Source organism: Pteropus medius, unplaced genomic scaffold (assembly GCF_902729225.1).
Source record: "Pteropus medius unplaced genomic scaffold, Ma_sr-lr_union100, whole genome shotgun sequence".
NCBI lineage: Eukaryota > Metazoa > Chordata > Mammalia > Chiroptera > Pteropodidae > Pteropus > Pteropus medius.
The window spans coordinates 9,762,802-9,789,954 of record NW_024342467.1 but is presented as its reverse complement, the minus strand read 5'-3'; positions in this window follow the sequence as shown (position 1 = coordinate 9,789,954).

The following is a 27,153-nucleotide window of genomic DNA, read 5'->3' as shown; positions in this document are numbered from 1 at the left end:
GGAGTTTAGCTACTTTGAAAATCTCTCAGATCATTATTCCTAGATTCTAAAAGGCTGCTCAAATCAATGGCACATTATTTTCATTTCCAATAGTTCAGAGTCCACGGACTTTTAGAGATAGAAAGTGTAATCAGTCATGATTCTGAGGCAGAAATTATGATGTAGTTTCTTATTACCTTAAACGCTGATATGTGAGCTACCGTTATCTTTTAGATAAGTCTCTAATCCATCACTATTCTGTAGCTATGGAAATGTTCATGAGAAAGATTATGTAATTGGCCACTCCTTTTTTTTTTTAACCCCCTTGCCATAAAGGAATAAAAAAAAGACTTGTTGATTTCTCGGCAATATTATGTCATCAGTTCTTAGGAAGTATGGTTTTATGGTTTTCTTGCCTTGTTTTCTTCCATTATTTCATCAGGGATTTATGATGAGAAGGCAACATGCTTTAATGGCAAAATCAAGAGTGGAGGTCAGGATGCTAAATTGCAACTTGATTTCACTGCAGAAAGGAGCAAATCTTTTTTCATCATTTTGGTCATCAATTCCCTTGTAGAGGCTCTATGTCTGGTTGAACCACACCTGTCCCCTGTTCAGTTATCCAACCAGCTGTTCTCTGTAGCACAGATGAGAGTGAGACGTCCTCTTGCTCACTCTGAATCCAAAATAGAGTTTAGAAAAATCCATGCACTGAAGTGTTGTTGTTTTACTAATAAATCATTCCTCACTCAAAAAAATGTATTTCTGTTTTTAAACACCATTCTTACAATCTGGGATGTCAGTTTTTCAGGCCTATAGCAGATTCAGAGCTACATAATAGGTGCTCAAAATTAATTGTTGATTAAATAAACTGAATTGAGGAGAGAGGGAGAAGGCTGCTGGAAATAGTAACAGCAACAGTAATAGCAACAAGTAAGAGAAGAGAGAAAAGCAAAGAAGCTAAGGAAAAAAAATAGAGCTACCTGTCTCAAACTCAATAAAGGAAATGAGTCCTAAATACCCTCCAAATTCTTGAAAGGTCAAAGTTTTATAGAAGATATAATGATTTGGACATCATAATAAACTCTTTCCACCTTTTATCATGAAGATTCTCTTCAATAAGGGTTTAACACAAAAGAGTTTGTGGTCCTTAGTTACGTGGAAAATTAAATTAATGATAACTATTATTTTTAATAGGTACCTGTGAGACATGAAAATGCCTATGTTAAATACATATCAAATTCTGAAATCTAAGTGTAAATGAAGAGAGCCGTTGGGTGGAATCAGCTATGCTGTGATCCTGCCCTTTTCATTTATTCAGGTCATTCATCTGTTCAAGCACACTGATTCACTACATACTTTTTGAAATCCAACTATGGGCAATATCATGTGCTATCTATTGTGCAGGGTAGAAAGATTCAGAAGAAACTTCCTCTGCCCTCAGAAGCATGACAGTCTAGTAGAGATGAGGCACGCATGCACAGTGCTTACAGTGCAAAGCCTTATGTGAGATGGCAGTAAGAGGAATTCAGACCCAAGGCTAGACATTTTCTAAACAAGAGGAGATCATCCTCCAAGGCTCAAACAATCAGAGAGGGCTGCCTGGCAGAGCCAGCATTTGATTGAGTCCCCAAAGGATAAATAGGAATTCTAGAAACCGAGACCGAAGGGAGGGCTGTTAACACATTTAACTCGACATTTATCGAATGCCAAAAACATGAAGACACTATGGGGATACACAGATTAAAAATACATGGCCTCTGACCTTGCAGGTTGATAATAGATGTGGAAATGGAACCAACTAACTAAACAAGAAGGCAGATAACATAAGGTCAATGAGAAATGCCATTCCTGGCAGAAGGAGCAGAATGAGTAAGTCTGCAGGTGAGAAAGCCAAAGCCATTGGAGCCAGAAGTGGAATGATGGTGCCTCGCTGCTAAATCCACTGGCCCGGTAGACCCTAGTTATGGGGTCGGGTAGACTTGGTCACCTGACAGAGTGCAGAACAGAGGGAAGCAGGGCCTGGAGCAAATGAGAATGCATGGGGTGCGGACAGGAAAAAGGGACAGGAAAGGGCAGGACATTGGTCTACAGTGTCCCCCTTACTCACCCACACCCAAGAGTCTCAGTGCTGGAACCCTGAGGCAGTGTAATGTAATAGCCTAATTACATGTTGGTCTTCTTGGCATGTAGCATGTCATGACCTTGAGGATAAGGTCCTTGTCTGGCCTGATTGCCATTTACCCCAGGATGCAATTCTGTGCCTAGGACATGGTATAAGCATAACAAATGTTTTCTGAAAGAATGAAAGAATAAATGAACGAGGTGGAGCCAGCCCTGCTCCTTAGCAGGTATTAGACTCCAAGGGAATTTAGAGGAATTAGGAAGATTCCAACTTCTCCAAAATACCTCCTGGAGAGGTGTGCAGTACATTTCCTTTTACTCTCGGATTGCTTAAAAGTGGATTTGGGCTCACAAGTTCTATCTGTTCTTAAAATTGAGATATAATTGACATATAACATTATATTCAATATTCTCTTTAAAGATGCAAATCCTTCCAGAAAGCATTCTGATTTTGTAACCCATCTTTTAGTGAGATAATATCTATCCCATCTCCTGGGGAGATCAGGGGCCACTGATGGAACTAGGTTTTTATGGGTTATAGATGGGGATGAAAGGCGATTTTGGACCTCAGAGGCCCCAACAGGAGGACACTGCTTCAGGGTAGGACTCAAGAGCAGGGAAGCTTCTGGCACTAAAAGCGCTGGGCCTCAGACTAGCCATTTAGGGCAAATGGACTTTTTCTCTAGGTTATGGGATCTGAAAGAGCTTGATTATTCAAAAGTTGTGAGCTGGAGGTCAGTTTGTAAAATACTATGCCTCACTGACATGTTTTATTTGGCTAATAGCATATCTAAAACATGTTTAAATAGTTGCCAAGACTTAATAAATTGAAGAATCATGTAACAATCAGGATTTCTAGATTCTCTTGAACTGGAAGATCTTACTTCACTGGGGCCTTGTTGTCTCAGGCCTGAGGTGAGTGGGTGACTCCTTGTCCCAGAGGGGCATATCCTGTGCGGGTTACCGCAGGCTCCACTTGGCCCTGCTGCCCTACACTCCACCTGATTTAGTTAATTTAACTCCCTGGTTCCTATAGGCAACTGAGTTTGTGGACCGCTAACTACACCATTTTATTTCACCAATCTCCAGTTTAACCTGGTTCTAGGAATGAATCCAGATATCATGGGCCGAAGCTTATACAACAGGGTGCCATCTTTAAGGCAGGATTTTGTGACACAGAGTCTGTGTTCTTACTATGATATATTGTCTAACACTAAGTTTAGTCCATATATTCAAAATTACAACTTTAATTGATACCAGGAAAATCAATTTATCCTCCTATTCTCTCTTTGTTTTCAGAGATAATACGTGTCACACACAGAACCACACATGGGCTCCAGATCAGCTGGGCGTAGTGTCTGCTTGTAGTCCTTGTTCAGGTAAGTGAACTCTAAAGCTTTGGTGCAGGGAATTCTCTGAGAATTATATAGGATGGCAATCTGGCCCCTGTATATTTAGATTCTTCCTTTACAGATGGTAAAAACTCCTGCCCTCATTTATTTTCGGACATAAGTTGAGATCCTGGCTCATAATGTTTTGTAGCTTTCTGGAAAGGCCCACACACGAAATAAAATACCCAAATAGCATTTGCTAACCCTTCTCAGGGTGGTAAAGTGTGAGCACGCAGATTTCACACGTAACTTGCCAAAACAAGGGAGCCAGGATATCCCAGACTTAATATAGGAAAAGTACAGGTCCATCCCAACCCCAGGGGCCAAATGAGATTGGAAATGCTTGGAGGAGTGAATCTACAGTAAAGTCCACCCCACAAAACAGTGACTCTAAAACCAATTTTTTAGGGGTTTTTTTGCACCTGAACCTGGAGGAGATGTGCTGGGGAGGAGAAAATAAATGTGCCTCTTTCTTTGAAGTTAATTGTGGGGAGCCCTCATGACTCAAGGGTGGGCCATGTTCGTAATTTGGACCTCAACAGCGTGGAGTCCACAACTTACTTCACTTTCCAGAACTTTTCATGTTGCTCTTTCCAAAAGCCTTTGATCTCCCTCTGTTATCAAAATTATAATCTCCTCACGTATTTTTAAAATAAATTTTCTTTGAATCTACAACTTTTCCCTTCTCTTGCTAGTATCTTATTTTTCTCCTTCCACTTCCTGCCGTATTTCTGTATTTTTGCCTCTACTTTACCCTCCCAATTGGCTCTTAATCTCTTCTTACTCAGCTGCTACCATTCTGATGCTTTCTGCTCAGAAGAAGGTCATTAATTATGTTAGTTAAGCCTTAGTCTTTGCTTTAGAGCTTGATTTTTTTGCATGACTTTTCGAACTTCGGGACTACTCATCTTTTGAAAACTGGCCCCTTTTTTGGTTTGCAGAACCCTATACTATTCCAGTTTCTCTCTTACTCTGAAAATTCTAAATTCGTTACTTTTCTTGGCCTTTACTGCTTCTCCTGCCCCCTTAACAACAGGCATCATACTCCAAAATTCAATTTTGGACTCTCTGCTATTCATGTGTTCTATTCTCTCTAGGAAACTATTCATCATTTCGATGCAGAAGACTCCTCAGTCTGTGGCTCTGCATCCTTCTTTGTATCTAAGTGCAGTCCTATATTTTCACCGGTCTCCAAAGCATTTTAATATTACTATCTCGCAGTCAATCCAAACTCAAGATTTTCAGAACCAAACAAGCTCCTTTCTGACATGTGCATTTTGTCGAAAGCTTTCCTTTTTTACTTCACCAAGTTCAAAATCCCCAAGTCACTTTATGATGCTATTCACTATTTAGTTTTCAAATCCTGTCAAATCACGTTTTGAAATGTCTTCACGTCTCTTCATTGCTGGCATTCTCACTACCTTCATCACAGCCAAGACCTTTATCGGCTCATTCCTGGATTACAGAAGCAGCCACCTATCTGGCCTCCTTGACCCTCAGCTTTGTCCTCTCCCATCTCACCTTCATGCCACTGCCAGACTAATCTTCTTTAAATGCCACTTTCATCTTGTCACTGTCCTCTCAGAAGACTTCAATAGCCCTTTAATGACATAAGTATGATCTGAAGGTGACCTTGCAGTTCATCTCATCCAACTCCTCACCTTATAGACAAGGAAACTGAGGCTCCATGAGAATAAGCGCCTTACTCAAGGTCACTGTTAATAAACCACAGAAGCAGAATTTAAAGCCAAGGCTTTCGCCTGAGGGCCAGCGCTCTTTCTATCCTAACGGTGGTTGCTGAACTTCCATTCATGTACTGCCGCAGGACTGTCCTCACATCTGCCAGCCGCTTATATCATTTCTTATTTCATCCATTGTTAATTGTTCTGTTCCTTAAAAAACATGTAGTATTTCTGTAAAAAGGAAACCATTATCACTCAATGGAATTAGAAGATAACCTTAAAAAGAATACAGTGGAAACACGATAATGTTAATGTATGGGCGGATAATTCTGCCAGCCAAAGGTTTTGTTCCTGAGGTCTGTTTTCTTTTCTCTACAAGGGAAATTAACAAGTGATACAGAGAGGATAAAGTCTTACTAGTATAATTAAAAGAACTGAAACGGGAATAACTTTCTCATAAAATGATACAGTGCTCCTTAATACCTTGTCTGCGTATGCCTAAACTTATCTTCCATACCACACGTTATTCCAGTTACAAACTCTGTAATCACCTCTGAATGAGCCAGTTCTCTCTGATTTTAGCCTTTTCTAAATTCTACAGCATATTCTTCAAACTAATTTTTGGAGTCAATCATTTATTCTCACATCCAATTCAGAAATTATTTTGTGTGTTAATTTCATCTCTGTAACAGCAATGTATGCTACTTGAGGGTAGATATCTTTTCTTATGTAACTTCCATGTCCCTGTAAGACCTGATTTTGTGCCGGGCACACGCAAAGTGCAATATCTGTCAGCTTAAGACCACCAAGTTGCTTAAGATGCTCACTATGTGGTGAGTGCTCAATATGGGTTCGCCAACATTTTACATATTTAAACATTATCCAGGGCTGTGAGTTTTTGAATGGGAGAGAGGCTACCTGTTATTATTTTCTGCACTAGACAAGAATTTTCAGTAAAATAATTATTGTCTGCCTCATAAAGCTTAGTAAAAGACAAGTTATTTGTACCGAGTCAATCAATAGTTAAGAAGCATTCATAGTAATACATAATGAGTAAAAGAATGACGACATTAAAATCCTTCTCCAATTTTGGTTGCCAGATTTTTATGGTTGGAAGAAATCTTGAAGATTTCAGATGATCTCATTTCGCAGGTGAAGAAGAGACCCACAACTAGGAGGCGAGTTGCTCGAAGTTTCAAAGGAATTTAGTTGGCAGAGTTTGTGGGCAGTCTCTCTAACTCCGCAGTGACGCCATGCCCACCTAGCCTGGGATGGTCCTGGCTTCTGCCCCCTTGTCCAGCCTCTCATTAGTATAGCCTCCCTTTACTGTGAATGATCTCTACTTACATAAACACGCTCACCTGCTTAACTCCTCAGTCCAGCATTCTTGCTCTGCATTAAAATAAAGAACCCATTCATTTCTTTTTGCACATTTTTATATATAAATGTTCCTCTTAAAGATTTTTTACTTTGCTTCTAAATCCCAAATAATCAGTCAGTGTCGGGGAAACAAACACTATTTTTACAGTAGTTTGAGACGAAACCTGCAGTTTCTCCATTCATTTTAAAGAGATTTTCGGCGTGCACAGGTCTTCTTAGCAACTAAATTTATATGAGCAACAAATAAATTTTTGACAGCCCCATTTGGTTACTTTAATAGAAACAGAGGTCTAGTGTGTTATTACTGTTACTATAGAAGGTGAACGACCTATTACAATTAACAAGAGGACTGTTCACCAGAATTTATAGATTTTGTTCTTTTTAACCTAATGAGCACTGCAGCGTACCATCACTTACATCACTCCAGATTGCCCAATCACCCTGCATACTATTACTTCAATCCATTTTGAAATAGGCCCAAATTGTCATATTTTTTTTTTGTTGTTGGAGTAATGATCAAGTATTGATGTTTCTCGAGTTCATACAAATGGCTACAACCTCCTTGCATGCAGCCTGGTCAATAGAGTCTGATGTTCACATTAGGGATTTGGAAATCAATGTAGTTTTCCTGTTATTCTTTTATGATTAAATCAATTGAAGTTATTTACTCATAGCAGAAAATATGGGTGATTGCCAACCCTATGGCTTAGTGAATTGCTTTCTCACCACCGCTGCCCTGTAATGAGAAGGTACATATTCGCTTCAGGGGTTGACTAAAACCTGTTCATGTATAGCAGCAATTTGAGATGCAGAAAGTGTTTATTATTAAAGGCTAAGAGTGTTAAATGCCAAAGGGCATCTTTATCACTTGGCATTGCATTAACATTGACAAAAGAGGAAAACACGCCCAGAAACCCCCTCAGCATTGGTCAAATGGTGCTCGATTATGGATGCAAAGCCAGGCACATCCGATGGCCGTTCTAGCCACATCTTTCCTGGTGGATATCGTTATGCAGAGACCCCAGTTAAAGACAACGGAAACGTCAATCAAGCTGAATGGACAGGGCCTGTTTGTTGATGGGTTTTCTCTCTTTAGCACGTGGTGGGTGACCCGCAGTGTTCTGATGTGAGAATAAATAATGGCTTGTATAACATGGGTTGCATTTAATGTGCTTGAATGCAAAATAGTATAAGGGTAAAAGCAAATGGAGACAGCAGAGGGGTTGGCTGGGGAGCCAGGAAGGGGCTATGCAGGGAAGTGTCATGGAAGTAAAATCACTTACGAGCCGAGAAAAATGTCATTTGCTCTTGTATTCTCTATCTGAAGTGAGTAATAAGCAAACAATAGAAGAGTCATTTCATTTTTAGACCAGTTCTGTGCAACCAGCTGCACTGAACCGTGGCGATGCCAAGTCCTTTATAGTGACTTGATCTTTTCATCATGTTTGATGAGAATAGTGCAAAAGTGGGAAATATGGGTTGCTTTGGCCGACCTTCCTAAATGTTCTGGATTTTCCTTAATTTCTTTAACTTCCTTCCTTCCTCAATAAAAGAAGGAATCATTGACAAAGCCCCGGAAATTCAACTTCAAAGATTTGTCGTCTGCTCTCGGGGAATAGTAATGAAATAATGCCTATTTTTATAAGAGAAGTTTTGGTTGGCTAGGGTAGAGATTCAGGTACACCTGGCTGGAGAGGTAGACATTTTCCTCCTTCCACCTGAATGTATCCATCGAGAGAATAAGGGGCTTCTCTGAAAAATCCTCAAGCCATGCCTATATCTGAGGTTTCAGAATGCAGGGATGTTTATGACACAGAGTAGGGTAGAGGGTGAAGAGGAGAAACACAAGCCAAATTGCAAGGGAAGACTCGAGGCACTTAAGAGAGAAAATGAAGAAAAAAGGAGGGCAAGCATGATCACTGGGACCTGGCCTCCGTTTGTATTCCTCAGAAGAGAATATGGATTTGGAAAGGAGCATAACGGTTTTTGCTAAAACTTTCTATGTTCCAACCAGCTGGCACATGCACATGTGAGGCAGAACTGCATAGGGGTTAAGGACACACATTCTACAGACAGACTGCCTGGGTTCCAAGCCTAGCTTTCCTCCTTGCTAACCTCCAGCTACTTTTCACTGGTCTATGCCTCATCTTTCTCATCTGTAACGTGGGGCTGGTAGTAACAGAAGCCATGTCACAGAGTGAAGACGAAATGAGTGAATGCATGCAAAGTGCTTAGAACAGTATGTGTAAGCCCTCAATAAATGCTAAGCATTATTATTATTACTCTGGAGTTGTTACTTTTGTGGGTTATAGATAGATGGGAAGAAGCCTGCTCATACTCCCTAGCATTTCAGCATGGGACCCACCCTCCCATGGGCCCCTCAGAACAAAGCACAACTCACAAAGCAAACCAGCGGGTCCCCTCTTACAGTGCCATTGGGGCAAGGCTGCCTTTTGTATCCTAAACTTGGGGTTGAAGTAATAACAGTAGTGGCCCTGGTGGCAGGGCATGATCCTGAATGGACAAAGTAGGGGGGTATCCTCGGTGGGCTTCTGGTGGCAGCAGCAAAGGCAACCGCGAGTGATGGTTCCAGCGGCGATGCTGGCTGGGAGTGGTGGTGGCGTCGTAAATGCAAAACTCTCTGGAGTGTTCGGAGAAATCTTCCAGGGAGGAGAAGGAAACTCAGAGGGTAGGCTGGATCAAGGTTTTAAATAAACCTAGATGTGGGCTACGGATCTAGTGAAATCTGTGATTCAATTACGAGACTACACTAGAAGCATCCACTGGGAGGCCTGTGGTTGTTTGAGTTCAGTGATGTGGGTTCCTCTGGGGTTATTCAAATCCTGGATCATGCGCTTCCGTGCCAAGGATTAACTACTGCTCCAGGGATTAGAGCTAATTGGTTTGTTTGCTAAAACTCCTCCTCCGGCATAGAGAGTACTTGTCAGAATGTCTAGGAGAAAAGAAAATATAAACGTAGTCTTCTAGAGCTTGCTGAGAATGTCAGTTTTCCTTCTACCCCTAGGAAGATACAAGGAAAGGGGAGGGGTCCCTAGAAAGTGATCCTTAATTTCTCAACATTAGTTAGAGAATTTACAAGAGCGAACTTTTTCCTGGAGAAAGATGAAGTCGCTGATGACAGGTACGGCTAGAATCCTTGTCTGTAATGATAGCCCCCTTCTACACTAAGCTCGAGCATGTCCACAGCCCCAAGTGTGTCCACTCATGGGGTGAGACAATGAGGAGGAACGTTCAGCAATCTGAGGAGGAGGAAAGCACTGGTGTCACTGGCTGGCACACATCACACAGAGGGGCCAGCATGGGCTGCCTCAAAAGCGGCAAGTAGAAGGCAGTAGGTTGAAAGTCTGGTGCCTGTGCAGGTGGGAATGAGAAAGGACAGGTTAGTCAGGTGATCGGAAGTATGGCCGGCCTTGTGAGTCTTGTCCTCACACCTAACAGCAGGCAAGGGCACAAGTCTCTCCAGGTATGGTGGTTGGAAACCTTGTTTCAGACAGGACCTTGCAACAGGATGTATTGCAGATTGTGCCAGACTTGAATGATTCCTGCTGCTTATCTTAGGACCCTGCTTTGGGGAAGGCTTCCAGTTTCCTAGACAAGTGAGAGGCCACCTTCAGTGGCTTAAGAAAGAACTACATCTGAAAAAGTCTCAAAAGTTCCTGCCAGTTCTTCAGTGGTTATGGCAGCCAGCCACTCTGTCCCTCAGAAATTTGTCCAGTGCAATTAGAGGTCACTGTGATTAGAGGAAGCAATTCCCAGCCCCAAAAGGCAAGATGCTGAGACTCAGTGCAACAGGCCTGCTGCCATTTTTTTTGTTGTGTTGAAGAGTAGTCTCCTGGTAGACCACAGCATTGCCAAGAATTATCCTTAGGACTTCTGGGAGAGATGAAGGATGAAAAAGGTACTTTCTGCATCCCAAATGGCTCAGGTAAATCCAAAAGAGAAACTGAAAAATCCATGATGTCCATCAAACAAAAGGAGAGAGGAAGAGCTTGGGACCAGCCACGTCTTTGCCAAGTAACCACTACAAATTATCACTTAAAATAAAACTTGTATTGAATTTTGCCATCAACACTCTCCCTTCCACAGAAAGAAATGGGGGGAAAGGTGCTCTGAACAAGGGCAAGGGCCACCACTTCTGGTCATGTGGAATCTAGAAACCCAGCAAAGTCCATCAAAAAATGAAGAAGATGTAGCTAGAAATCAGGGCTGTGGAATCAGCTTGCCCCTCTTGACGAACCTCAGTCTCTGGTCTTCTGCCTTGGCAATGCCAGATGCCAGCCTCAGGTTACCCAGAGTCATGAAGGAACTCTCTGGCATCAGCAGAAACTTTGCCCAGGACAATGGCCACCTCAGAGCATGAAACTGACCAGGGAGGAGCTGAAGGCAGAGGCAGCCTGAGACAGCTGCCCTCCAGAAGGAATTGAATTCCTGAGGAGAGAAAACCTTGGCTCACAAGAGTGTTGGCTCAGTCTGATTCACAAGCACAGGCAAGACAGTCCCCGCGATTCGTGGGTAGAGACAGTCCCCCCGAGAGACTGGGGGCCCATGTCCTGCAACTACCAGGTGGAAGGTGACAATCTGGGCTTTCCGGTAAATTACATTAAATAATAACTCAGGAGAAACTATGCAGCGGGCAGCGGACAGATGGGAGCTGGCACACAGGCCCCATGGTCTCTACCAGCTTCATCCCATGGGGGCAAACCTCTCAGGAGAAATGCTTCTGAAACTGTGGAGATGGGGAGCCCGCAACACATTCGTCGGGATGATTCGAGAAATCATAAACTGGCACTGTCCAGGCTTCTCCTCCTTTAGCCTCATCTGGCACTCTTGCTGCCAACCTCTGTAACCTATGAAGCCAGAAACAGAAAAGCCAGGAGCGCTGGCCCCTGCAGCCAAATGTCAAGTGCATTTCCCGTTTTATCTAGTGTTTACTGTGGAAATGTACGAGGCAAACGAAAGGGGCCAGCTTACTCCCTCCCTCCTCTCTTTCCCTTCTCTCTCTGTTCTAATAAATGCTTATTGTGCAATGACTAGTTACCTAGTCATACCTAGATTCTAGATGCTTGACATCCAGGAGTAGAGATTAGGCACATGCATAAATAACCCTATTATAAGGCCAAAAAGAATAAGAGCAGCACATAATGTGCAAATGGTGCCAAGGGTTTTCAAATACAGGGCCCCCATATGCATTCAGGTCAATTTTCAGCTACCTAGGGATCCATTTAGTATAAAGCCAGGTAAAAATAATCTAATAGCCCCATTATGGTTTGAAAGAATTGTTGAGTCCCATTTGGTCACTTATAGAATTTAAAAACACACTGAAGCCATAAAGGTGGCAGGTCTCCTTCTTTTGGAGCATGTTGTTTTTGGAGTTTTGTTTGTTTGCTTTTGATGGGGGAGGCATTTTTGCATAGTTATTCTGTCACCTGGATCTCTATCACTCTACATGGCTCAGGATACAGGCTTCAGGGATGGACGTGCAAGGTAATCTTTCTAGCCCTTCAGAGGCTAGAACACCCTCGGGGGAGCATTGGTGCTGGTGTGAATGCCTTCCACCTACCTGGTACACCTAGCTGGCGTACCAGGTTCAGGCTGTATAGGGCTATAATTTACTGCTGCCTAGGTCGTATTGTTGCCAGTGCAATATCAAAGTTGGGGAAACAGTTAAGACAAGTTAGGGTGATCTAGAAAGATTCATCAGTTTTACGGTCAAGTTATCTTTGTAGCTGAACACCTAGTCCATTATTTGTTAACATTATTCGATAAAGGAGGTAATGCACAAGATTTTATACCCAGGTCAGACTGTGTACTAGCATCTGTCAGGAGAGGCACGTCTATTCCTGTTGCTGCTCGACCTCTCCTGCAGGTGAGTGGAGGATGGACAGTTTTCTCTGGGCTGAAACAGTTACAGGGATTGGGCTTCTAAGTCTAATGCACACCTGTTAGAAAGGTAGAGTTGAATAAAATGCTTAGCCATACACCCATTACCAGAAGCAGCTCACTGAAACGATGAATGAGAGCTGAACAGCATGGTTTCACATGAGTGTAAAGCCCAAACTTCCTACTGATTACTTTAAAAATGCTTCCATATCCCTCCCAACCAAGAAAGGAGCCTGTACTTAGCAATAAGTCAGCTTGAACAGCTCAGCAACATGATGTGCGACCCAGCGTCTACTCACTGGGGAGGAAGATCTCAGGTGTTTGACAGGACTGTGTTACCCTATATCTGAACCACGGCAAATAAATCAGGTTTACCAGTAACAGTGGCAAACATCTGTAATGTTGATCAGTGAGAAATAAAAATAGTTCGAAACTTTTTAATGGCTTTCCCAAAGTATTTCCTTTTACGTTTCTGGAAGACAGTAATAGCTCTTAAAAGTTTAAAAATAATGGCCTTGATCTATGATGCTCTTCTTCCTTGCATTTTTAATTTCCTGAAGTATTTGTGTAGCTTCCTATTGCTGCTGTAACAAATTACCACAAACTCAGAGGTACAAAGCAACATAAATTTATTCTCTTACAGTTCTGGAGGTGAGAAGCCTTGAAACCAAGGTGTCGGTAGGGCGGCCTTCCTTCTGGAGGCTCCCAGGGAGAATTCATTTGCTTGACTCTTATAGCTTCTAGAAGCCGTCCATATCCCTGAGCTCATGACCCCACGTCACGTAGACCTCTGCCTCAGTCTCATCTTCCCTGACTCTGGCCTTCTTGCCTTACTCTTTTAAGGACTCTTGTGATTACATTTTGTCCATCACAGAATCCAGGATAATCTCCCCATCTCAAGATCATTAACTTAATCGCATATGCAATGTCCCTTTTGCCATGTAAGGTAACATATTCACAGGTGCCAGGGATTAGGACATATGGGGATGTTTCTTCACAACTCAGGTTGTGTTATAATATAGTTATCCGTCGACAAATCCTGTCACAAAAGTGCGTGTTCACGCTGCCTTTCTCTCCCCCACTCTCTCTTTCTCAACCCCTCTTCTCGCCCAAAGCCAAACTGAGAAAAAGCCATATATGTGGTAGGTCACTGAACACAAGTGCCTCAAATGTGTTATATAATTTTTTAGATTATTTGCATACAATTACATAAGCGCATAATTGATAGCATTTAACGTAATCATTACTGACAATTCTTGAAAATATAACGTGAGGTTTATAAATCAATCACATTATGAAATTTCTTATGCCCTAGAGCATATGTTTGTTTTAGTTTATTATATGTATGTTTTTAATTTAAAAAACAATTGATGACCATTTTGAAGTGGAGTAGTATCTTTGTTCTTCTGAGCATAAAAGTATTATGAGTAAACTAGCATAATATAATTTTATGCTTTTAATGAAAAGTGTGATTAGGTATTGGATTCAGGCATGCCAAGTTTCAGTCAAAAGTAAATTTTATGGCTGTGTGTTGGGTCCCTTAAAACAGGGGTGTGTAATGGAAATTGTGACAGGCACTTAATTATAATGACGCTACTCAATGTGGATATAATAAACGCTCCAAGCTAGTTCATAAAACACCCTAATGCAGTCTGGAAACCTGTGAGTAACATGAATAGTCACCGAATGGCCACGTTCTTTGAATTCACTTTAAAAACAAGGGAGGCTGTCTCACAGATTCCACTCAGTGCTGCTCCTTGACTCAGAGCTCCATGACATGTGGGGCCAACAGAAAAAGCGACAAGACATCATCTCTCAGCCACATGCAATCTTCTTTGGGTCCCGAATGGATGTCAATATCTCTGGAAGAGGCTGGTTTGAGTGAGCATTTGAGCAGGTGATGCTGTCTGATTGGAAGTAGCCATTTGAATATAGTAAAAACTGATGATAGAAGTTTGCAGAAGACCAGCTAGAAGGGAATTTACAGTAATTCTGTTAGCAGGCAGTAAAAGTACGAGAAAGTGTCAAAATATCCAAAGGGAGATGATAGAGAAAAGATCTCCATACACGTCTGTCAGGACCTCAAGAAATGGGATAGCCTTTTGAGATCGGTGTGTCACAGAACTGGAAGGCTGCAAAAGGAAATGACTTAACTTCCTCATTTGATAAGAGAGCATAAGATTGGGTGGCAAATAAATAATCCCGGACAAATTCTGCAGAACAAACTCTGCTAGACAAGTCTGTGCTGGGAGGAGAGGAAATTGATAGAATCATAGAACGCCAGGGCTGGAAGGGATTAGAGAGAACATTTAGATGCACATTACTCAAACTTCAGTGTGCACGTGAATCACAGAGAATCCTGTTAAAATGCCGATTCTGATTCAGGCAGATTCTGATTCAGTAGGTCTAGGGTGGGGCCTGAGCACGTGCATTTCTAACAAGTTGCTGGTCTGTAGACCACACTTTAAGGAGCAGGGATTTAGAGAATTTCCAAAATAAAATGCATGGCTCCATTTTTTGAAGGTAAAAATGGAAGTCAGTCAAGCTGGTTTCAAAAAGCTTAAGTGACATTCGACATTTGGGTATTTAATTTATTCAGAACAAGATAGCAGTGAATGAAAAAGCTGAGTTACTTTGTATCTGGTTGATAACTCACTGGGATTCTGGCCACAGACTGTCCATCTTTACTACATTCTAACTACATGCCCTCAACTAAGTTTCAGAACTCTTTTCTGCCTCAGTCCCATCATCTTGAGAAGGAATTGACAATAAAATCTATCTGGCAGGACTGTGGGAGGATTAAATGAGTTAATATATGTAATGTGCTTACAAAGAAACTTGGCCCAGATCACGTTCTCAACCTGCATTAATTAGCATTGTCAGATGCACAGATTAGTGGTATGGGGCTTTGATTTCTAAGAAAAACAAATTGTTTTTTAATTCATTCAGAATGGTAAACCAAATCTTTGAACCTAGGGAACAACTTTCATGTTAAGAGGTTGGGAGCCTTTCGGATGGAGAAATGGGAACCCAGTAGGGATAAGTTTCTTGACCAATGAACACAGCTACCTACAAAAACCAGAGCTAAAGTCCAGGTTTCAATCCCCAGTTGAAAAGCTTTTCTAATCTCTCAATCCCAAAAATACTTTCCAAAGGTTTCCAATAACTTCATCAAAAACATAGATGAAATATGATTCACGATCAAACTTTTCCAGCAAGCGATGCTATTTCTATGTCCGTTTTCTCATCATTTACTCTCTTCCTAAAGTTTTACAATCTGGCTGCACCGATGGTCTAATATCACTCTTCACTCTTCCTGGCCCAGTCGACATGAGACCCTGTTGTCTGCATCTTACTGCAATGCCCCTTTCATGACCTGTAGGGAGCAACACTATCTTGAGCCTCTCCCACATTCCCGGTCACTATCTCTGTCTTCTTCACGTCTTCCCTCTCCTAATGGTAGCGCTTCCTTATCTCTACCTTGTTATTTATACTCGATCCTTACCTTCTGTTACTCTCTCTCTCTTGATATTTCCTTAGAGATTTTATTCATCCCTGTGTCTTCCATCAAAATTTGGAGATGCCCAACTTAGGTGTTGGGAAAGAACTTAATAGTTGCCTTTAATTATCTATGAGTATTTACCAATAAATAAACTGGGTCAGAGGGAGATTTTCTGAAGGTCACGCAACAAATTACTGCAGAGCCAGAACTAGGATTCGTGTCTCCCAAGACAGGGGGCGTGGAATAGTGAGGGGGGAACACAGGCTCTGGAGGCGGGTCATTGTGTGTGCTCTCTTTTTGCCACTTATTGTTTGCCCATGAAATTGGGGACGCTAATTAACCTTTCTGTGCCTCAATTTCCACCTCTGCAAGTGAGGATATTACCACCTAATGCATAGGGTCGTGCCGTTGTCCAGGAAGTTTCTCACGGGGTGCCTGGCCTACTGGGGCATTCAATAATACCGCTCCTCCCTTCTCCTCTTTTGTTTATGACCCATTTTCTACTCCTCAGGAGATGACTCTTAGATATTAGTCTCAAGTCCTGATCTTTTGTTGAGCACCAATTTCCTGACGGGCGTTTTCCTTTATATAATAAAGTATCTTCTCAAATTCAACATCCTAAACAGAATTCATCATCTTCTCTAACAAACAAGTTGTTAATATTGCCATTTTGGACAATACAAGTCCCTCGAGCACCGTCTTTGAACTACTCCTTACTCCATTTCCCACCTCCACTGGGTCAGTCACCAGGTACTCTCATGTCTTCACCACGGCCCTTATCTCTGCCCGTCCTCTTCACGCCCACTTTCAACACCTCCTTTGGGTTCACAATCTCGCTCCTGAAGTAATGACATGGAGTCACCCTGGGTTTCCACCTTTGCTTTCAGGCTTCCCAGGCCAACCTGCATACCACTGCCAGTCCAGGCGTCAGAAAGCACAGTTCCAAAAGATCCTTCTCCTGCTCAAAAGCCTTCAGTGATTATCAACAAATCCTCAGCATTCATTAAAGACTTTCTGTGATCCAGTCTGAACCTTTCTTTTTGGGGTTGCCTTCAACTAATTTATTATATAAATGGATGCTTCGGCCAAATCCATCTATTATTCATTTTTCTATAAATTACTTTTCTAACTTTTTTTAATTTTAAAAAATTTGTGATGAAATACACATAACATGAAGTTGACCATCTTCATCGCTTTTCAGTGTACAGTTCCGGGGCATCAAGTACATTCGTATTGTTGTGCAACCGTTACCATCACCCATCTCCAGAACAAACGCTTTCCCTCTTGCAAAACTGAAACTCCACACCCATTAAACAGTACCTCCCCGTTTCCCCTCCCCCCAGCCCCTGACGACCGCCATTCTACGTTCTGTCTCTATGAATTTAGCTATTCTAGATACTTCGTATAAGTGGAATCACACAAAGTTATTCGGTTTTTTGAGACTGGCTTATTTCACTTAGCATGATGTCCTCAAGGGTCATGCGTATTGCAGCGTGTGCCAGATTCCTTCCTCTTCACAGTGGAATAATACTCCGCTGTATGTATGTGCCACATTTTGTTTCTTCGTTCATCTGTCAGTGGACACTTGGGTTATTTCCACATTTTGGCTGTTATGAATTATGCTATGAACATGGGTACACAAATTCTATCTCTGAACATTTGCACATGCTATCTCGTCCACTGTGGACATATCCTTTCTCTCCCACTCACTGATTGGAATTCTATCAACACTTCAAGGTCTAAATTGAAATAACATTGCCTGAAGCCTTCCCAGACACCTCTGATAGCAGGTATTCTGAGAAATGCTCACTTGATCCTTGTATAGACTCTTGTATTCAGTTTACCTTTTTTTTTTTTTCTATGTGAGTGTTTTGTTAACTTTTTAAGGCAAGATACAATGGGAAGTTTTTCCCACTATTTCATTGGTTGGTTAATAGGTTACTTCAGAAGTTGGTTTAGTGATTTTCATAGAGTAGGTATGTAATGAACAAATTTTGTGGAGATGATCATGAGAATGATGTACAGGAAAAAGTGAAGAATCAGCAGAGACTCTTTTCCCATTGGTTACAAATCGGTCTGGTTGTTGAAGAGTCAAACAGAAATACTCTCACTCTTCCCTAACCTTCAGATCTTTTTTGATATGCATCACCACAGAACTAACAATTGCACAAAAATTTCGTATGGATGGTAAGTATTAAATGGTTAGGTGACTTACTCAGAGTCACAAAGCTAGTAAATGCTTAACCTGAGAGCAGAACCTGGTCTCTGTGCTCCTCCCTACAGCCAGTTCTCCGAACACAGTACTGCCACAGGCTGCCATCAGAAGCCCAGGAGTATTTTACCCATTTTGGTTTTAGATCTTCTCTTTTCACCTACGTTATCCTTGGCTTCTCTTGTCACGAACAGAGAAAACACAGAATTTTCAAATCTAGCCTGAGAACTTAAAACGGTTTTGACAAGCTTGTAATATGGTTTAGAATAAACAAATGAAAATTCAATATGGGTGATCATAGCTCAGCAAATTGCAGAAATAAGCACTAGAGAATGGCAGAATATTATGCACAGCAGGAAGACCTTTAGAAGCTACTTGACCATGGGCTGAGCATGGATTAACAATGTAGGTAGGTATATGATACAATGGTGAAAAAAAGAAGGGATTTTGATAGGCTATCATAAAAGAAATATAACCTGAATTATCTATATACTAATTCTTTTTCTCCCCAAGACAAAATGAGCTATTATCAGAGAATTTTTTTTCTGTTATTGGGGATTTATGATTTGTGGATGTATCTTGAGAATAATAATTTCCCTTTTACTGAAATATTTATATAGCAGGCATTGTGGTAGGGTTACGGAGTAAAGTACAGGCCCTGTCATAAAAGATCTAAAATGTAGCTTTAGATATAGACAGATAAAAGACAATTAAAATTTGGAAGAGATATATACACAAGATCCTCACGTACCAGAGAGCAGAACATGCAACCCCGAGGAGGCTGCAGATTCAGTCAGGGAAGGCTTCTGAGTGGGGTGTTAATCGGGAGAAGGGGGTAGGGTGGTCATTTCCCATAAATAAAGCCACCTGAGCCTCGATGTGAACGTGAGAGAAAACGTTGCCAGCTCTAGCTCACAAGGAGGTAGCTAGGACAGACCTCAAGGATGTGAGGCTGGCAGGAAGGTACGCTTTGGGCCATAGATGGACGACATAAATTTTAATCTGTAATTTATCTTCGTGTCCCTAGGACAGTACTTGACCCATTGCAAACCTTGTGTGTTTACTGTTTGAACAAATAAATGAGTACTTCACAAAGCCAATGTGAAAAATGATAGAAGCCAAGATATTTGAACCTGAAAACGACTAGCCTCTAAATGTTATTTTATGAGGAATGCTTATAACATGTTTTCCCTCCCCGCTCCCCGCCCACCCCCCATGACAGCACCAAGCAGAATAAGGGAACAGAAAAAGACTTAAGTTCTATATAAGAACGTGCTGACTGTGAACAAGTTACTCACTTGGCAAAGAGCTTCGCAATGCAAACTCAGAGAAGTCATGGATTCTTCCTTGAAGAGCTCTCAAAATATGATCATGACCCACTCTGGGTAGATTGAGCTGCATGCAGTCTTGACTAACTGGACTGGTGAAGGCCTTTGCTCTGATTTGGGGTGCAGCCTCATCCTCCTAGTATACCAGCAAATATTCTGTCTGCAGGTTCAGGGTTAACATAACTTATTTCTCCCTGCTGCATCCTGACTGATGTGATTATAGTTTTGTTTTGACCGCTTTCAAGGTAACCTTTTCTGCCCTTTATGTGTATTCACGAGAGTTGGCAAGTAGCAGTGCCCATGGTGCTTTATAGTCACCTGTGGGGGATGAGGTGCGAGGCGGGATAGAGGACATTTAAAGAAAGAGCAGTTTGCTGTGGTCTCTCCAGAGACCCTCCTGCCGACACCCCTCATTACCTTTATCAACATTCCGCTTTTGCCCTGTAGCCAACCTGCAGCCTGGGACACGGAATGGCGGTAACACTCGCAGTCCACACCTGGAAGCCCCTCAGAGCATCCAACGGTGTTTCCTGCCCACAAAATCTCACCCAGCTCCAGGAAATCTCCCTATTCATAAAAGGCGTTGCGCAGTTAGAACCAGCACACAAAAACACACAATCTGATTTTCATGATAAAAGACCACTTTGCATATGAGAAACATGTTTAAGCCCCTTGCTCAGGCTGATAGATCTCCAGTGCCATTTTTGCTGGCCTGGTGGCAGCCTCCTCGGGCTGAGTGGCAGCAGTCGGAGTCAGGAAATGTCTACGTGAGGGCAACTTTAGCCAGGATTTGCTAATAAAGACAATACCTTGCCCTGAAGGCAGTTTCCAGCTGCAGCCCTGAAGCACACACGTTGAGAATGTATCACACAGAACTGTCAGTCAGTATGGGAGCCAGAAAATTGTTGTTTCAAATGTTACAGTACAGGAAAATCGCCTCTCTGCACTTGCTGCCAAAAAAATGACAGCTTAATTTATGCCACACTGAAGCTACATTACAGAGCCATTCAGCTTGGCAGTTAAGTACGCTCCACGCTCACATTTTCCCCCTGTGCAAGTGTGCTGGGGAGAAATACACGGGGACTATAATAAGGACAATTGGCTTCGGGGTTTGCCATGTCAGTGGAACTAAATACAGGTGAAACCGTATCAGCAATAAAATACATCACCCCCACCTCATTTGCAAAACCCACTTCTGCAAATATTCAGGAAGGCTTCTGGCAACATAGTTATGCACAGGACAGATTAGGAATAGATGTGCTAGTGTCAACCTAGGGTTTTATGATGAGGGGAGGGGCTGAAGTATTACTCGTGACTTTGAAAATTATGTCAGTATCCTTGATGCAGACCTTCAAAACTTGGCAGTGTTTATTCTTTCTGAAATTAAAAATCTGACATTATACCGTAGCCAAGTATCTGTATTTTTCGTCTAGAGTATTAAAGTACTCTAGTACATGGGTGGTTATTGTTCTCAAGATGCATTAGAGTATTAAAGATACACTTAATAGTCTAGTTGTTTTTTTTTTAACAATCCAAATAAATATCACCAAGGTTGCGTTTCACACTCATTTCTGTGATTTTCACACACAGTGGATCATCAGGTATTGGAATAGAAACAATACGACTTCTTTGGGCAGCAATAACAGAAAAGTTAGAGAGTAGCTAGTGGTGTACTTTCCTTCACATTCTCAGCTATGACATTTCCCTAATGTCATCCAAATTCTGAGACATAAATAGCTTAATTTATACTGGCATTTCAGACGAGGAATCAAAGTCTCCTGGATATGCTCGTGTCAGAGTACACTGCTACTATTTAATGTAAAAGACACCACTTCCAGTCACTTTCATGAGTATCTTATTTCCCAGAATGGCCCCATGGAATTGGAATACTAATTGGGTTTCAGCATATTTTGCCAAGAAAAGATTTATAAGTAATTTACGAAATATTTATAAGGCAACCCTTGTAAAATATCACAGCCTGAGAAAGCGGGTTCTCTGCAATTGGCTTCTCTCTGCTCAGTAAGCCATTCATAATAAAATGAGCAGTCCTCAAAGGAGAGCAAATGCATTTGCAATGGCTGTTGATGTGCTATAAATCATTCTCAATAAAACGACTTGCAGAGATAAATGATACATATCTATTTAATAATCCATTATCCAAAATAAATATTCTACCTTAAAATAAAGCAAATGCACTTGCGCTGGTTGTTGATGTGTTAGAGCTGCTCGGGCTAATGGTAAAATGATTTGTAAAGTGGGGCTCTGGTGCTGGGCATTGTGCCGCGTGCACTTGGGAGAGATTAATATCTCTTCATAACTCATCAACAGAAATGCCTTAAAGTAAAAACATCAGCCAAAATGTTCCCATGGAACTCATTTTCACTTCTTCACTGGGTGTCTTTGCTATCAAAACACAGACTTTGCATGGGGGTGATGTGCTCCTCTACGAGGACAAAGAAGGCCAAATGGACAAACCTCTAATTTCTAGGAGTTTATCATGTAAAATGGGCCATTGTTAGGTACACCAGAATCAATGCTAAGCAATAAGCAAAGCACTTTTTAAATAAGTAGGAAGATAAGAGATTACTCTAAAAAGTTGAATTTTCCCACATTTAAAATTCGACTGACCTCAACATGATGTTTACAACGTACACAGCTATTTTCCATCCAAATACTCCTGGATCCTTCTTCCAGCATCCTGCAGTCTGTGGAGCCTTTGACTCAGCTATCAGCACTGCAGGATGACCTGGGACAAGTCAGCTCTCTGTGTTTGCTTGCTGGCCACTCTCCAACAAGGAGATTCAACCCTAGGTGATCCGTGGGGCTTCTAATAGCTTTAAACATCTGTAATTCTTGACGTTTGCTCTCTTTTTATGTTTGTATTAATATTTACACTCTTTTGTCTGCCTTTTTCTTTTTTATTCCTCCATCCTGAATTTTCTAATTCTAAAGAGTAAGGACTCTTTGTAATTAGCCTAACACCGTTATCCCACATATTTGAAGCTTTAAAATGATGACTGTGGTCGTGATTATGGAATATGTCATATTCAATTCACTGAATTTACCACTCAAATATTCCCATGAATCTGTACAAAACATGGCTCCTGCCTCCTGTCACCATGCTCAACCCAACACAGGAGAATCTGCTTGTTCGGTGGTCTCGGCCGCGTGGTGTTCTGTCTTTTTGCTTGTCTACCATTCACAGTCTCATCTGTAACCACAGCCTTCCTGTCACAGAACACTTGCCTAAATTTGAATGACAGGTAAAGTCTGACTCTGATGAACTGACAGTTCCATAAACTCTTCACACACCCCCATCTCACTCTAGACATAACCAGTTCATGTGCCCAGGTTTTTAATTCTCCTTAATTGGAAGAATTCTATCAATGTTCTAAACGAGCCTGATCAAAAACATTGCAGGCAGTCAGTACTTGATAGATACACTCCCACTGAGTCACAGGCAGTTCTTTTAAAGTATTTTTTTTCTTTTAGGGTTCTATTAGCTTTGCTTCTTGTTTACATGTGGGTTTTCTGGACCACTGCTTGCGGCCAATCCACACAGTAGACTTTTTTTGTGTGTGTGGACTCTGTGCCTATCCCCCAGCTAGCCCTGCTTCACTTTCTGCCACCCCGTTGCCCATAGGTAATGTAAGTTCTTTCAGCTGGCTTACATCTTTCTTCTCCTTTCCCCTACTTGTTGTATAAAAACCCTCACAAACTACGAGACGACAGATATGTTGTCCTTCCTACCAGGACATGCTGCAAGACCAGTCTTCGTTTTTTTTGTTAGCAAATGGCCTAATAAACACTTTCTTTAAAAAAAAAAAAAAGATTTTCAGCTGTGGAAGTTAAAAAAAATGTTTTTAAAAGAACAGATATGATCTTTTGCTTCAGGGATTATATAAATTATTGGCTGTATAGCTAACTTTTTATTTTTAATAAAAGTCTCTCATTACCCCACACTTTGATGTACTTCTTTGAAAATAGTATGTAAAGTCTTTTCTTTATAAACAATGGAGCACTTATGTCTTCAATTTTATACCTTTAACATGCCTGCAGCTCTCCAGAAGGCAGCAAAGTATGGTTATCACTTGGCCAAAGTTTTAATTCCAGGTTTCTCATCGAATTATCCTAATATAAATGCAGGTTCCCACATCTTTAAGATCAACTGTTCCTAAAACTATGGGAACAACAGGTGTAATTCCTATCAATTAGCATGGCAAGTGGTGCTGCTTACCTGCTGGCTGGGCCACCTGCTTGACTGCCTGATGCTTCCCCTCCCGCTGGCCTCTGCATGGCTTCCCACTCTTTCTCTGAAAAAGCACCTTCCTTCTTCCCTGCCTGAACTATTTTTCCTTTTTAACTTGGGAAGTTAACTTTCCTTTTCAACCTCTGAAGAGGAAAATAATTTCATGAGGATATCCTGTCTAAGGCATATGATGCCCCGTGATGAATCGATGGAATTTACACAAAATAATGAGAAAAACAAAGAAAAATGATTCTTGACAAATCAAAGTAAGGATTTAGCAAAACCAGCTGATTTGTTAGAGATGTATATTTGAAGGTCAAGAGAGGCCCTTGGCTCCAGTTGAAACTTAATTCACTATTCTAGCAGTAGGAAACTCATAGGGTTCCCTACGGAGGGTTTAAATTATATGACACAAGTGTCAGCCCCATGGTTCTGTCTTGTTTTTGACCCTCTTACCCAGACCAACACCCCAACACCAGAAGAGTACACGCAGCTCCAACTTTTTTTTTAATCAAGCAAAGCTAAGGGATTTACAGGATTTTAGGGCCCAAGTTGAGTAGTTTCCAGGTGGGATTTGCCAAATGGGGCCTGATGAAGATTGGGAATAGATTGACACGATAGCTTTGGATTAATGCGCAGAGCTACGAACGGGTCTTAAAACGACTTTTGATTAGCAAGTCACTTTCATTAGATTGCAGTCTTGTCTTCTAAAAGCAAGTGTTTCCTGGAACAAGTAGCAAGTTTTTTATGCCTGGACTCAGCATTACTTAATTCAGAGATAGGGAGTTATGCTGGTCTCAATTCTTAGGATCTATGTGCCTAAATAGTATTAGAGAGAGAAGCACCCCAGAAGTTCTCAAACATGCTTAGGTTAACATTCATACAACTGCTCCCCTTACCATCCCCACCAAGCAAGCAATGAAGTAAGCCAGCAAGTCAGCCAGCCAGCCAGCCAGCAACCAACCAACCAGATGAACTGCCCTCCTTCATTTCTTAGCTCTCTTGACCATGTCCTAGATTCTGGGCCAATACCTCCTTCAGGACATCTTTACAATGTCACCCGCTTGAAACCAGATGGATCCACTCATCGTGATCTTTTCCATTGTTATGTCATTACAACACGCAGGAGGCTTGGTGTTCAGGGATGATCTTTATTTTCTGGGCAGTCCTTCTTTAAGACTAGACCTCATGTTGTCTAGTTCTGAGTACTGAAAATCAGATGATACTTCTTTGATAAGATGATTTTCCTCTTCCTGCCCTTTCTGAGCACAGTTCAACCCTGACATTTTATAGAAAACATTCTGTAGCCTCTTTCCTTTTCTGTCTTTACTTCATACCTCCTGATCAGTTCCTCTATTTATTCAGTTCCTCATCTCTGACCTGCCACACTGTCTGATACTCAAAACTGATGAGACATTGGTGTTACCTCCATTGCTCTGCATTGGTCATGGTTTTTCATTCAGATTCTGGCTATACCTCTGGCTTTGAGCTATTATTCTGCGTCCCCTTGGTTCCCACATAAATTGTAAGCCCCTTCCCAGATTCTGATCTGCCCTTCACCCCACTGTACGATCAAATAGTTCCTAACAAGCTGCCTGAATTACTACTTTAAAAAAATGCGCTTTATTCTCTCTGGAGTTACCTCTAAAATTCCAAACATCTAAATATATACAAATATAGCAACAACTAAGTTTGTATTGTTATATTTCAACACCTGTTGTAAGTTCGTATTGTTATATTTCAACACCTGTTCTAAAATGGGAAAGCTCCAAGATAGCATGTAGTCAAGATAGTGAGAAAAGTTGATCTATGCTTCAAAAGTTAATCTGCCCTTTGATTTTGAACGTTGTACCAAAACCAAAGATGGCTGTGGAGATTAGCGACAGGTTCTGAACACAGAATAAATAAATGAATGAACAGACCTAGTAATTATTGCATTGCCTTAGCTTTACTTTTGGTTTGTGGTGACTGTTGGCAAATTGTTGTTCACACTGGACTAGACTTGCAGAAAGCTAAGGTGTCTTTTTTCCTCAGGAGACATCCTCTTCTGGTCTGTGGTTTGGTTCACTGGCCTCCTAAGTTTGTGCCAACATTTTCATCATATGTCAGCGAAGAGGATGTCATTTTCTACTTGTAAAAGTAAGTTTAGATATGTAACTGTTCAAATTACTTAAGTTTATTTGATTGTTCACATAACTGCTAAGAACAATGAATTATTATTATTATTTAAAGGAATAAAAGCAGGCGTTGATGAAGAGCTTCTTGGTACTGCTACACTAAGGCAAGCACAAAGTCTTACGATGCTGAATCTAACATTAGCAACGTGTTGATTGTTAAGTCATCAAGACTCTGGGATGCATATTCCTTCTGTTAGACTCTAAAGCCATCTGTCTTAGGTAAACCTAAGTTATCATGCTTATCAGCTACAGTAAGTATTTATATCTATATATAAGTATATATATCAGATATATAAAATATAATGAATAAATCTGTGTAAAGCTCTACCAGGTAGGTAGTACTATAGTCCCCAATTTATAAATGAAATTGAGTTCATTGCCCATGGTAATATAACTAATTGAATATAACTAACCAGGAATATAATATGGATGAAATATACTATAGAGGATGGACTATACTATAGTCCCCAATTTATAAATGAAGAAATTGAGTTCATTGCCCATGGTAATACAACTAATATAACTAACCAGGAAATTGAGTTCATTGCCCATGGTAATATAACTAATTGAAATTGAGCTAGAATTTGAACTCAGACAGTCTGGCTCAAGACTCTCTATTAACTACCATACAATGCTTCCTCAACAAGGAAAAGAAACCATTTTAAATGGCTTACGTTATAATACATTCTAACATGATCCAGAATTCAGGATAAGGTAAGACTTAGTTGAATGCCATCTGGGGAGATGGGAATTCCCAGAGGGCTTCACTGTGGTTATGTCTCACAGGCCGGCTTCTCCCTTTCTGTGTCCCTAGCATAATGCCTGAAACGGTGGAGAGGATCATCAACAGCCCTGTGATATGGAGCTGAGGTTGTGAAAACAAGGACTGGACTGTGATCTCTGATAGACCGTGACTCTCAGCACAGCTCAGTGGTTAAGTAAATGAGTTTCAGAGTAAGACTCCCCTGGACTTAAATTCTGACTGAAGATCATGATAGTACCAGTGAACACTTTGGGCAGGGGTAATGGCTACAGCACTGTAAACTCTATCAGCCGCCATGACCCTAAATCAGCCTCTACTCTTCAGCAGAAACTGAACGCTTGTCTGCAAGCACAGCTTTAGGATGACTGTCCTGGTTTCCACTAGTCTCCAAAATTGCCTTGCCAACCAAGCCCGTCCCATATTTATATTCTGCAACCCCATTCACCACTGACGATGGGCAGGTTA